The following is a 13,223-nucleotide window of genomic DNA, read 5'->3' on the forward strand; positions in this document are numbered from 1 at the left end:
GACCTCCAGTATGATCCCGTATTCCCCTCTGGGATTTGGTTGTGGTTTTAGAGGCTCTTTGTAAAGCTCCATTCGAGCCAATACAAGACATCTCAGATAGACATCTGATGCTTAAAACTGCCCTGTTATTGGCAATCACCTCGCTAAAGAGAGTTGGAGATCTTCAGGCCCTTTCGGTGGCCCCTACTTACCTAGACTTTGCCCCTGGTATGGCTAAAGCATTCTTATACCCTCGAGCGTGTTATGTTCCGAAGGTTCCCTCTGTTACACCACAACCTATCGTACTGCAGGCCTTCTGCCCTCCTCCCTTTCGGGAGCCAGACCAGGAAAAGCTAAATTGTATGTGTCCAGTGCGAGCACTGGACGCATACGTCCACAGAGCTGCCCTGTGGAGATAATCCGACCAATTGCTTGTTTGCCACGGTCCTCCTAAAAAGGGGTCTCCTGCCTCCAAGCAGACAATAAGTCGTTGGATAGTCAAAGCTATCAACGTCTCCTATGAGTCCTCTGGTCTTCCCCTTCCTTTGGGAGCCAAGGCTCACTCCACTTGGGGTATGGCGGCCTCTAAGGCCTTCTCAGCAGGTGTGTCCCTCTTGGACATCTGCAACGCTGCGGGGTGGTCCACGCCCTCTACATTTGTCAGATTTTATGACCTTCATATGCGAGCCACTCCGGGCTCTTCTGTTCTCTCGCCTTAGCTGTGCTCTTCGGATACACACTAGGGATATGGAAGACTGGCAGCGTGGGCACATCGTTTCCCAAAGCGCTCGACGCAGCTCGAGTTCCTGAAAAGGAACGTCTCAAGGTTACGAATGTAACCCTGGTTCCTTGAAGGAACGAGACGCTGCGTCGCAGAGCCATACTCCCGGCACCCCTGCCGGCGCTTGCTTCCCTACTCGAAGCTGAAGCCAGCTGCACGGCACATGCTTTTATAGCTTCCCCAAAGCGCTTGATGCAGCGTCTTGTTCCTTCAAGGAACCAGGGTTACATTCGTAACCTTGAGACGTTTCTACAGTATAAAAACCGTTACGCCTATGGGATGTCCCCACTTTTCATAAAAACAAATGTGTGTGTGTGTACATTGTACAAACTGTATATCATTCAGTCATTCAGATGACCAAGAATATATATACATATAAAAAGGGCTTTGTACAAAATAAAATATGGTTAAAGTTACAATGGAAAAACCTGGAAGGCTTTATGAAATATATTTTTTTTTTACAATTATTATGAAATTAATGACAGTAACAGGATTGATGTCATAGATAATGTGTTCCATCTTTTTGTCTGTGTCCTCTCACAGAACTTCCAAAATACTGATCTGGTTCAATTATTAGGAAAGGAAGAGGATCAGATCTTGGTCTTTCTGTGATCATCTGAAACCGGACCAAGATCTTGACTTTCTTGAACATTGCAATTTACATGGCTGCATTATTGACAATGAGTCAAGAAAAAAAAAAAAAATAAATAACCTTAAAAAATGGTTTTATTGATATTGATCATCCTATCCTGGTCATTAACAACAACACCAATAATACTAACTAAACTATAACTCATGCTCTTATGCCAGTGAATGATATAGGCATTAGCTTAAAATTACACCCAGGATGACCTTTAAAAATGTTTGCATTTTACAGACAGTCTTTAAAAACAGGGTGACACCTAATATATTTCAATCCCGGTTACTCAAATGTCAAAACCTTTTACCCTGAAAAGTAACAGGGATGACAGTAACAGGTTTGATGGTTTCAAACTAATTTGCGCATTTCTAGCTAAGGGTCAAGTTCACAAAAGTACATGTTGTACACTTAGATACTATTTTACTGGTAGATATTGGTTACATTACATCAATTACATTACAATTACATCAGTAATAAATAATTGTTAAAATTTACATTTTAAGAATGGTAACAGTATTGACACTCCATGATACACAGTTTTTAATCTTCCAATTTGGGGAAACACAGGGCAGGCAGACACACACATAACACATTGACAAATACAGTCCTGGCTGAAGAACTCATAACTGGTCAGGAAACCATTAAATACACAGGACTAGAGGTGAGACACAATGAGGAACACCTGAAATCAATGACACAATAAACATTGGAAGCACCTGGGACAAATTAACCTAATTAGGGAACAGGAACAGGAAGACCAAATAAGGACATAACATAACATGAGCATGTGGCAGAAGAAAACAGACACAGAACAGAGTCTGGCAGGGACAGGCCAAAACCCTTACCCATATCAGCATAAATGCTATTTAAATTATGTAAAATAATATTTAATTGACTTTTTTTATGTAATATTGATGAAAAAATACATAGTATCATTATGTTTTTAAATTGCAGATTTATTCGTTGTTATTTTAAATCTATATTTCATTATTTCTTAGAGAAGCAAAAGGCACCGATTTCATGGAATGACCCATATGTAAAAGTGTTGTATTAATCACATTAATTGTTGTGTAGCTTGAAGCTAATTGTAGCTGTAATTTCTATGTTATACCCATATCTGATCATATTCCCTTATGTATTTTAACAAAAGAAGTCATATAAGTTCATAAGAAAATGTTTTATTCTCTAAAAACATTTTATACAATTTATATTTGGATCAGAGGGATGTGGGTGAGCAAGCCATGAAATGCCAGAATGATGCCACAATCATATTTTTTCCTGACAAAATCAATCTAATGGCAATATTTCCATCTGCTGAAGCTTTTTTACATATTTCATATTTCCATATGCCTGCTGCACTGGTGACTTTATGTGACTGTGCAAGTTGTGAAAATTATGAAAATAAATCTAGGATTTATTGGATTGTTGGACTTTAAATCAGTAGGGGTTGAGTCATCGAAATTAACTCTCATGCACCCAGCGATAAAACCCTGAAGGAATTTCCAGATTAATTTAAGAGCGACCTCTTTCATAATATATTTAGATGATCATTTACAACTGTGTGACAGTTCAGGCTTTTGTTGGTGACTCACTTAATGTCCCAAAAGAGCGAAATCCCTCCCTCAAGTTTTGAGTAAACATGGGTATAACTGGCTATAGGGACAAGTGCAAGACTCTTAGTACAATAAAAGCGGTTTGTATGAAAAGAGCAGAGTAAGAGGGACAGTCGCTCACCCCTTTAGAGTCAATGGCCACTTGTGCAAATCCTTTGCGTTTGCCCCAGAGCAGAGGGTACGTCTCATCATAAGTAACTAGCTGTTTTATGGATAGTACAGTAACTGTAATAGTTTTGCTAAATCTTAGTAATTACTGTAGTTACACTACTAGTTACTGCAAACAGTAAAGTTATTACAGTAGCTACTGTCCAACACTGTTTATTACTCTAATACATTCACTTTTATCAACACTAAGAAGTGCAGAATATAAGAGTTTAAAATGCAAGTGTTCCTGTAGCTCAAATGGTAGAGCATTGTGTTAGCAAGTGCAAGGTTTGGGGTTCGAATCCCAAGGAACACATGTTAGGAGAAAATTGTTAGCCTGAATGCAATGTCAGTCGCTTTGGATAGAAGTGTCTGCTAAATGCATAAATTGTGGTACTGCATATAAGCTCAGTCCATGGTTCCACAAAGGGCAGGAGAGGAGACAGTCATTACAATTACTATTACCATTCACTCAAAAAGCCCCGGCTGGTCGGTTGCTCTGCTAATCATTTGTGACAGTAGCTCTCCAGCAGTAATTGGTCTGAATCCTGTGAAAAAGAGACTGTTGCACTACCATACAGTCTTTGAATCTATATTATTCTATCTTTCAAACCACCCTACATGACATGTTAGTCAATTCAAATATTTTCTCAATATTTTCTGTTATTAAAGGCAGAAATGTATTCAGTAAAATATTTAGCACGCATTGACACGTTGGATTTATGTATAATGAGTTCATAAATAATTTTTAATGCATACCTACAAAGATCATCAAGATGCCTCTGTGTTAACTGTGTAAACTGATTCAGAGTCAGATAAGCAGTTATGCTTGTAACAAACGCTAAACAATGCAACACATGACATCAATTAGTAGGTCGAACAGCAGACCGCCCCAAAGCTGCTTTGACTTGGAGAAAACAGCAATTACTGATGTTCTGTGCCATTGCATTTAAAACGTCTGAACTTAGGGGAAATACAATTGCATAAAAATTTGCCTTATTCAGTTTACTTCAGATGAATACTAGCTTCCATGATGAATTAATATGACCTGCCATTTTAGATGCTCTCCTAAGAGCAACTGTGATGCAAGCTGGCTTTCTCTCCGCAATAAAATATGTCCCATTAACAGTAATCATAGACTGAATTATGGGTCCTCTAATATTGCTCTGAGTACATGGTTTGCACAAAATAACACACAGTTATGAACTGAACCCAGCACTAACAAGTTTTTTTCCTCTTCTCTGAGTACCCAACAGGAAAGAGTGGTGGTTTGTCAAGGCAGGATAGTCTCCATTCCCAAAATCTTGTAACACCTAAAAAAATAACACCTACAGCAGAAAAATTAAATGGTATTCAAACTCTGTAATGTGTTTATAATGATAATATATCCACCTTTTTCCTGACGTAAAAATGGGCGCCGCCAATTGTAAATTCTATGGGTCTAACTTCCGGTCTCATTTGCATCCAGCTATTTTTAGCTGTATAAAACAGTTTGTTTTACTGCTTGATATTGACAATTGATGTGTCCTAGGGTATTATTTTAATCTGTTGTCTTAATTAAGAACACACTGGTTTGTACTGCAAACAGTTTTACCGTTTACTGCACGTTGTTGTTGAAAATATGGAAGTGTTTGGTAGTTTCTAAATTCATCCCTGTTTGAATCCTAAGGAATGAATGGTGCTAAGCTAAACGCTAGCATAGTGGCGCCACACGCTACAGCGATTGAGTGCATGCACTGAGATGGCAGAGGCACGTATCAACATCTTGATTTTACTAGCATTTTAAGTAGTGATTTTAGTAGCAATTTTGTACTGTTTGAAAACCGTTAAACCCTTTAGACAGGGGTTCACAAGCCTCATGAAGTTCCCCCAGCACTGCACGTTTTGTATGTATCCCTATCTGACACACCCATTTCAGGTCTTGCAGTGTCCACTAATGAGCTAATGAGTTGAATAAGTTCATTGTAGAAGAGGTATAAAAGTCATTTTCATTATCAGTAACCATAAAATTCACATGGTCTGGGACGGCCACACATCATATATGATAAATGGCCCTGCAAGATTTGTTCTATTCATTTCTTATGGTTATTAGTGTTGGGCTGGTAATCAGAAAGATTATAATGTCATTAATAATCAAGGCTATTTTCAGATTTAAAAGAGATAATCCGTGTATGGATTCATAATTATCAGCTAAGGGATATGATGGAAAACATACTATCGTTTTATTTCAACAATGTAAGGAGAGCAGGTTTGATCAATATAGGTTTACACTGCAGCATGCCTGGAAAATTCCCTCTCAGACCGCTGCTGTATTCGGATCAATACAATGAATTAATTTGTTAATATGTATTCATTTGGCAGGCACTTTAATCCACAGGAACTTAAAAGCATGCATTTTATGAATATATGTATTATAAACGTCATGATTGTCAATCACAATATTATATTTAAAATGTGTGATGTAAAGCACTGGCATTTGCAACAGGCTAATTGTCATGTGTATTTTCACAGAATGAAAGCATTAAATGGAAGCGGCATCTTTGATGTGCCTCAGACCGTTTTTGGCATTATGTCTAAGGGGGCGTTGTGCCAGGTTGTGAGTGTTCTCATCTGCACTAAATATCATTGTGATGAGATGCAGGCAGGCAGCTCACGACACACAGAACACACCATTCCCACAGCGTTTAGACTCCCTAATGGATACATTTTATTCACATCTTATTCCCTATTTTACTACAAAGTAATCATGTAAGGCAAAAATAGACTTGCCTCAGCAGCTCACCGTGATTGTGAATATCATCTTATGCCATTAGCCTTGTTATCTTGCAGGTGTAATTGGTTCTCATTTCCATGGCTTATTTGGTTTTTTAAAAAAATATTAAATCTGAATGTTTACTTTTTAATTTTAAATTAAAATAGAGTTTTAATTCATAGCTTACATTATAATATCCCATATTAAGCTGATGTTTTAAAGAGCAATGGATGTTTTGCATTACTTATCAAATTTGCTGCAAAATGCAATGCAACCTCATTGCTTTAAGACTCATATGCAAATAATCATCATTTTTACTGCGATATATTTCTATATTTTAAATATTTATAACAATATTGGGTTTCTTTTGTCTCAATTTATAGGCCTACCTAAAAAATTGTTTTTGGTCAAAATTAATTAAACGTCTATTGTTATTTGTGTACTATTTTTCTTCTTTCCAATGACAGATTGAACAAAATAAAACAGTGAACTGATGCACATCTGCTTTTCACAGCATTTGGTATTCTATCACAGTGATGATGCCAGTTGGCTCGGTGGTTGCATGTCTTAACTGAGCCCAGATTAATAATGTTGCTATCCCATAAATCCAGTATATTATTCCATATCAAGATCATTCATCAAATGCATGTACAATAAATCAATTAAGGAGAAGTATGCCCTCTACCCAGCAGAATTTAATGAAGTCTCTTGTCAGGTATTCAGAATAGTGAATCTATTTGTCAAGCTGGTTTGGTTCTTTGAGCATAAAAGCATTTCTTTTTGGTTTTTCCAGTACCATTCACTTTAAAATGCAATTTCCTAAAAATATTTTTTAATACAAAAATATCTGTATCTGTATATATTTATGTCTTTTTTGTAATTATATTTCCATCCATGTATTTCTGATGAAAATGCATCTCAAATTAATAAAAAAAAGTGAATAAATTAAGTCTAAGTCTAAGAATCTGTAAAACTTTATGTATTCATGGTGGTTTCATAGATATTTAACAAATCTTTATACTATTTTCATTATAAATCAATCAATAAATGTATGGCTCTAAAATGTCAAGTGATGCAACCATCCTTTCACCCCACAGCTCAATCATTATTTTTAAACAGACTTTCTAGTTTTCTAACATATTTTTAGGTATTGAAAAATGACCTTGACTTATGAGACCTCTCTGGTTCACTGGTTTTCAAGATAATAATGTTTTGCCAATCACTATTACATATTCGGTTCTTTAGCGACCCCGACCTATATATCCAGCACGGATTGATCCTAAACTGCTGCAACAGCAAAAAACTCTCTTAATATTTTAAGAATAATTACAGAAGAATAAAATAAAGCATATTTCATTACCTTTTGAAACTTAGACGTGTCCAGAGCATACTTCCACAGTATATTCACCATCTGGCTCATATTCGCGATCTCAACCATATTTGCAAAACTACCTTTTACAGTGATTTCAAAATTAATAGTTTGATCACTGGCAGCTTATTTATCCACCATCAAATGACAGTGATATCTATATTTTATGGCATATAGTAATTGCTCTGCAGCAAACTGAAAAAAAAAAGTTTAATTCATCCGATTAAAAAAATAATAATAATTGGGAAATTATTCACATCTATATTTTTTAACTTGAGCCAATGAAAAATAAATAACTAGGGCAAGTTAGATGTAAATGATTACCCTATATTTTTAACTGGATGATTTTTTTCAGTGTATAGCCATTCAAACACAGTTGCCTGTGGTAATTATGAGTGAAACATAACGTCTATTAAACAGGGCCACCTCAAGGAATAAAGGTGAATTGCATGTATTGAGTCATCAGATATTTTAATATTTTGCCACAAAAAATATACTTTCACTAATACACACCTCGGGTCTCTAGTGACCCTATACACTTTTTATAAAATAAATCATAAAACAGTAATTTCTTTAAAATTGAATTTTTTTTTTCTTGTTGTATTGTTTATAATGAATAGATTGAGGAAAACTAATACCACAATAACACATAACGTGTTTTTTTTTTGTTTTTTTTTTGCATTGAGGGGTATCTTTTTTTAAATTGTTTTCGGATTGGCAGTGAGTGTTCTGTGAGCTGTTTATGTGCCCTGTGCACCTCACATTTTCACCTCCTGCTGCGCCTCACATTGTTCTGAGCACCTAAAGTTGAAAAAAAGCAACTCTGAGCAGAAATGACACCCGACGTTAATTGTCCAATTAAATGAATGGAGAGGCGGGCCTTCTGTTGTGGTGACAAAAGTTTACCATTGCTAAGAAAGTCCAGAGACTGCAATGATGAAGGAGAAACACATTCAGTATGATCAGGGTCTAAGAAAGCTGATGTCTAACTTTAAAAAATTAATGAGGGAGAGGGTAATGAACTATGTCCGGGGTCATTAAAGACCCAAGGTATGCTTTTAAGTGTTAAAAGATAAAGCCAAACTACTTTTAGATAACTTTTTTTTTTTTTTTTTCCATTTTTAAGAATTCAAGCCTCAGGCTTTTGTATATAACATCACAGCATATTTATTTATTTATTTACATAATTCTACATAATTCATAATTTACATAATTTATTTATATTTATAATTCTACATCTCAGATAAATTAATTATTATATTAGCTCAATTAATAAAGTGAGGAATTTTAATGTTTCATTCTGATTATTTAATTTGAATTGAATGCTTGCAATATAGCATTTTTAAGCGTCTTTTAACACAGAAATACATTTGAATCACACTTGTTTTAATATATGTACATTAGAACTTTTCAATAGAAATCATGTGGCAAAGCTACAACGTTAGATTTAGACTAGAGGTTTCTTTTACTGGTATATTGACAATAAATAATATGTATATGAACTAGGTCCAGCTTACATTAAATGAACATTAATCACCATACTGATGACTATGTGTGAGTCTAAAATAAATGAAAACACACTAAACAAAATAGTAAACATCCCTTCAATTACCAACAACAACTGTTTACAATCCCTTATAAACCTCCATTATCTGCCTATCTGTTACATCTACTTAATTAAATATTGTGATGAATAAGTTAATAGACACTCCCCCGAAAACAACTTATAGACTTGCTGAAAATACTTCACTGACCTGTAACAATTCAGTATGTGAACAATTCAAATGTTTATGTTTGTTGAAAACACAGAATATATATAAAAACGTCTTACTGGTATTTGGCTAAATGAAAGGCATATTTTTTAATCAAATAACACAGAGAGCAGTAAAATAAAGCAAAATAAAGTTAAATAAGGCAAAATTAACAATGGCCACGTTTATTTATTTATCCAACCATTGCAGGATTGATTGTCAAGACCAATCATGATGCTCTTGGGCTCATTGCTATATTTCCCCTTCTTTCTTTACCAAATAAATTATTAAAATTATAACTCCTCCCACCTTAGCCAACCTTAAATAGCTAAGGAAAGAGCCTTTCACAAATAATTTCAGGCTTTTATGCCGAGACACAGCCATGTATAGCGCTATTATGTCTAATATGTCCATGCTCAATTAGATCCAATCTATCTGAGTGACCAAACAGGAGAAGTACAGAGAAACCTGTAGATGAAAAGATGAGAAAAAAGATGAAATTGCCTCCATTTCACACATTTGCATTTCCATTTCAAATATATATTTTTTATGCATACCTAGAAAAGGATTTGAAGCTGTGAAAATCTATCATGCACGTGGAAGAAACACTTGCCATGTCATGTGTTCAGAGATAGGTTTTTTGTTTGTTTGTTTGTTTTGTTTTGTTTTCAGTGATGAGATAGACTGTTACCTGGAACCAAAGAGATCATTGTTAAGCCTCTTATGAAGCTGCTATCTATGTACTTATCTCTTCGGGACTTTTGCATGTGAATGGATTGTGATGTCAAATTAAACATAATGGCTCACTATCAGCAGGCCTTATGAATAGGGAAGAAAGCCCAAAGAAGGGCTTCATGTGACACTTACACTGATTAATAGATTACTCAGAGGTGACCTTTTGTTGTCCTGATGATAAATGATTTTCTGCAAACAAACTGAATGGAGCAACTATACCTAGAAAGGGCTGAGTGTCTAAATAACTTTTATAAGTGTGTATCAGAGAGAGAGAGAGAGAGAGAGAGAGAGAGAGTCTTGAACCATGTAATATCTTCTTGTAATTGTTTTTTGAGTAATTGGTTAACTGTGATTAATTGCACATGCTAACGGGTGACCAGTCTGCTTGAACATAATTTCAGATATTTTGCAGGGGCAGAGAAGGCTTTTCATTTTCAATAAAGACTGCAAATGAACTTACAGTTTTTTTCAGTCGCTAACAAGCGTTTGTCCAAACAGTTGTCACATTTCCAAAACTCTAAACACAGTTAGCACAGCATCAGTCTTTTGTGGCCATACCATTCACACATTTCATGTCGTTTTCACACAATATGCAGTCAGTGAACACATTTCCAAAATGCTTACATTTTCTTAACAGACAAGCTATACCTCCCAAAAAAATTATGGATTGTTTTTGTAGTATTTACGAATGTTAACACACAACATCCCACAATAGCAAAAACAATATTCCAAACCTTAGATACAGTATAAAAAAACCTCTGCTTCTGCAATGATATCAGTTCAAAAACAATATATCTCAGCTGATAATAAACAATTGAATAATTGACATACAGCTGATTTATGTTGGGTAAATTGGGACAACCACAGCTGGTTCCAGTCTGGCTTAGACTCAGTGGCAGGGGTTATTTTTTTCTATTACTATAAAAGGAGGACTTTGAGGAGTGATGTTTTTGGAAACAGAAACAGAAAAAGACAAACACTGTAATGTCTGGACAAGGAAGAGGAAGAGGAAGAGCAAGGGGCCCAGGGAGAAGAGCAGGCCCCGTGAGAGATGCAGAAGGAGGTGCAGTGAGAGGTGCAGTAAGAGGAGCAGTGAGAGGAGCAATGAGAGGTGCAGGTGCAGTGAGAGATGCAGAAGGAGGTGCAGTGAGAGATGCAGTGAGAGATGCAGAAGGAGGTGCAGTGGGAGGTGCAGTGAGAGGAGCAGTGAGAGATGCAGAAGGAGGTGCAGTGAGAGGTGCAGTGAGAGGAGCAGTGAGAGGAGCAATGAGAGGTGCAGGTGCAGTGAGAGATGCAGAAGGAGGTGCAGTGAGAGGAGCAGTGAGAGGAGCAATGAGAGGTGCAGGTCCAGTGAGAGATGCAGAAGGAGGTGCAGTGAGAGATGCAGTGAGAGGTGCAGGTGCAGTGAGAGATGCAGAAGGAGGTGCAGTGAGAGGAGCAGTGAGAGGAGCAATGAGAGGTGCAGGTGCAGTGAGAGATCCAGAAGGAGGTGCAGTGAGAGGAGCAATGAGAGGTGCAGGTCCAGTGAGAGATGCAGAAGGAGGTGCAGTGAGAGGAGCAATGAGAGGTGCAGGTCCAGTGAGAGATGCAGAAGGAGGTGCAGGTGCAGTAAGAGGAGCAGGTGCAGGAAGAGGAGCAGGCCCAAGGAGAGGGCAAGGTAGAGGTGTAAGGATACGTGGTGGTGGCATTCCAAGGGCTGCAAGAACAGTAGTCAGTGATGAAATTCGTGCCACTATCATTGACCACGTAATCAACCACGGTCTCTCACTAAGAGAGGCTGGTGAAAGAGTGCAACCCAATTTGAGGCGGTCAACCGTTGCCTCCATTATTCGCATCTTTCAACAAACCAACAGGTAAGTAGTGCATTTTACATGGACTGTTTCTATTCTCACTTGACATGTCAATAAGGTCATACAGTAATGCATATGTTGAGCATTTTTTTTTTCCTCTAAAGACTGCAACGTCTTCCACCCTCTGGGGGAAGAGGAAAGCTCCTCAATAATGATCAAGAGCTTGCCATTGTGGAAATGGTTGTTGCAAATAATGCAATAAAACTGCATGAAATTAAAACTAGAATTGTGGAGGACCATGAGATATTTGGCAATATAGAAAGCATCAGCCTCACAACCATTACACGGACTTTGTCCAAACACAGAGTGCGGATGAAGCAGCTCTACACTGTTCCCTTTGAGAGGAACAGTGAGATAGTCAAGGAGCTACGACGACAATATGTCCAGGTATAGTGTATATTCAATTCAATGTCCAGTATTACTGTATTAGCTTTGCACATTGCAATTAGGTAACCTACACAGTAATAGGTTGCAGTACAGTATGGTATACAGTAATGACTTGATATACATAAACCTTGTTTCAGAGAATTATGGAATTGGAGGCCAACCAGGCCCCTCATGAATTCATTTACATAGATGAGGCAGGATTCAATCTGTCCAAAAGGCGTCGACGTGGACGAAATATAATTGGAAAAAGGGCCACAGTTGATGTGCCAGGACAGAGAGGGGCAAACATTACCATGTGTGCAGCAATGGCAAATGCAGGATTACTCCTTCAGAGATGTCAGGTTGGACCCTATAATACCGAGCGCCTCCTTGCCTTTCTCAATGATCTCCACCAGCGCCTGGTACCAGAGCAGGATCAGGAGGGTGAAAACATGAGGACCTTTGTAGTTACCTGGGACAATGTTGCTTTTCATCATTCGCAAGCAATAACAGTATGGTTTGAAGTCCACCCAAGACTGGTAAGTCTCTTCCTTCCACCCTATTCACCTTTCCTCAACCCCATAGAGGAGTTCTTTTCTGCATGGAGGTGGAAGGTTTATGACCATCAGCCACATGACCAGATGTCCCTCCTTGAAGCCATGGATGCTGGCTGCAGGGACATCACAGTTCAAGATTGCCAAGGGTGGATCCGACATACAAAGCGGTTTTATCCCAGGTGCATCGCCTTGGATAATATTAGATGTGATGTTGACGAAAACATGTGGCCTAACCCTGAAGATCGCAGGGATTAGATAAATTAATTTTGTGCTATTTTTAGTTACCCCCTTTTTATCTGGGCTTTTGGCTGTTTTTTCTTTTCTTTTCAGATGAAAATTTTGTTTTTGTAAGCATTTTGTTCACTGTAAGCATTGCAAGCATTGCAATACTGTAAAATTTTTCTGTTCTATTATACAGTGTTTCTACTGTACCTCCTTCAGTAAACAATAAAGTAAACAATAAAGAAAAAAAAACTGATTTGCTTTTTACTAGAATGCGTTTGAATGTGAACATTACTGTACATGTGGACATGCAGGTCCCAACCAAGAAATTTAGTGTAAAAGGTGGATTGCATGTTACCTGAAACATAAAAGTCTATCATCTAGCCATCTTAACTTTGCCTCTGCTCTGTTTTAGCAAGTTTTATGTGTTTAATACATGGAACTAAATAAAATATGTGTCA

Source organism: Carassius carassius, chromosome 20 (assembly GCF_963082965.1).
Source record: "Carassius carassius chromosome 20, fCarCar2.1, whole genome shotgun sequence".
NCBI classification, from domain to species: domain Eukaryota; kingdom Metazoa; phylum Chordata; class Actinopteri; order Cypriniformes; family Cyprinidae; genus Carassius; species Carassius carassius.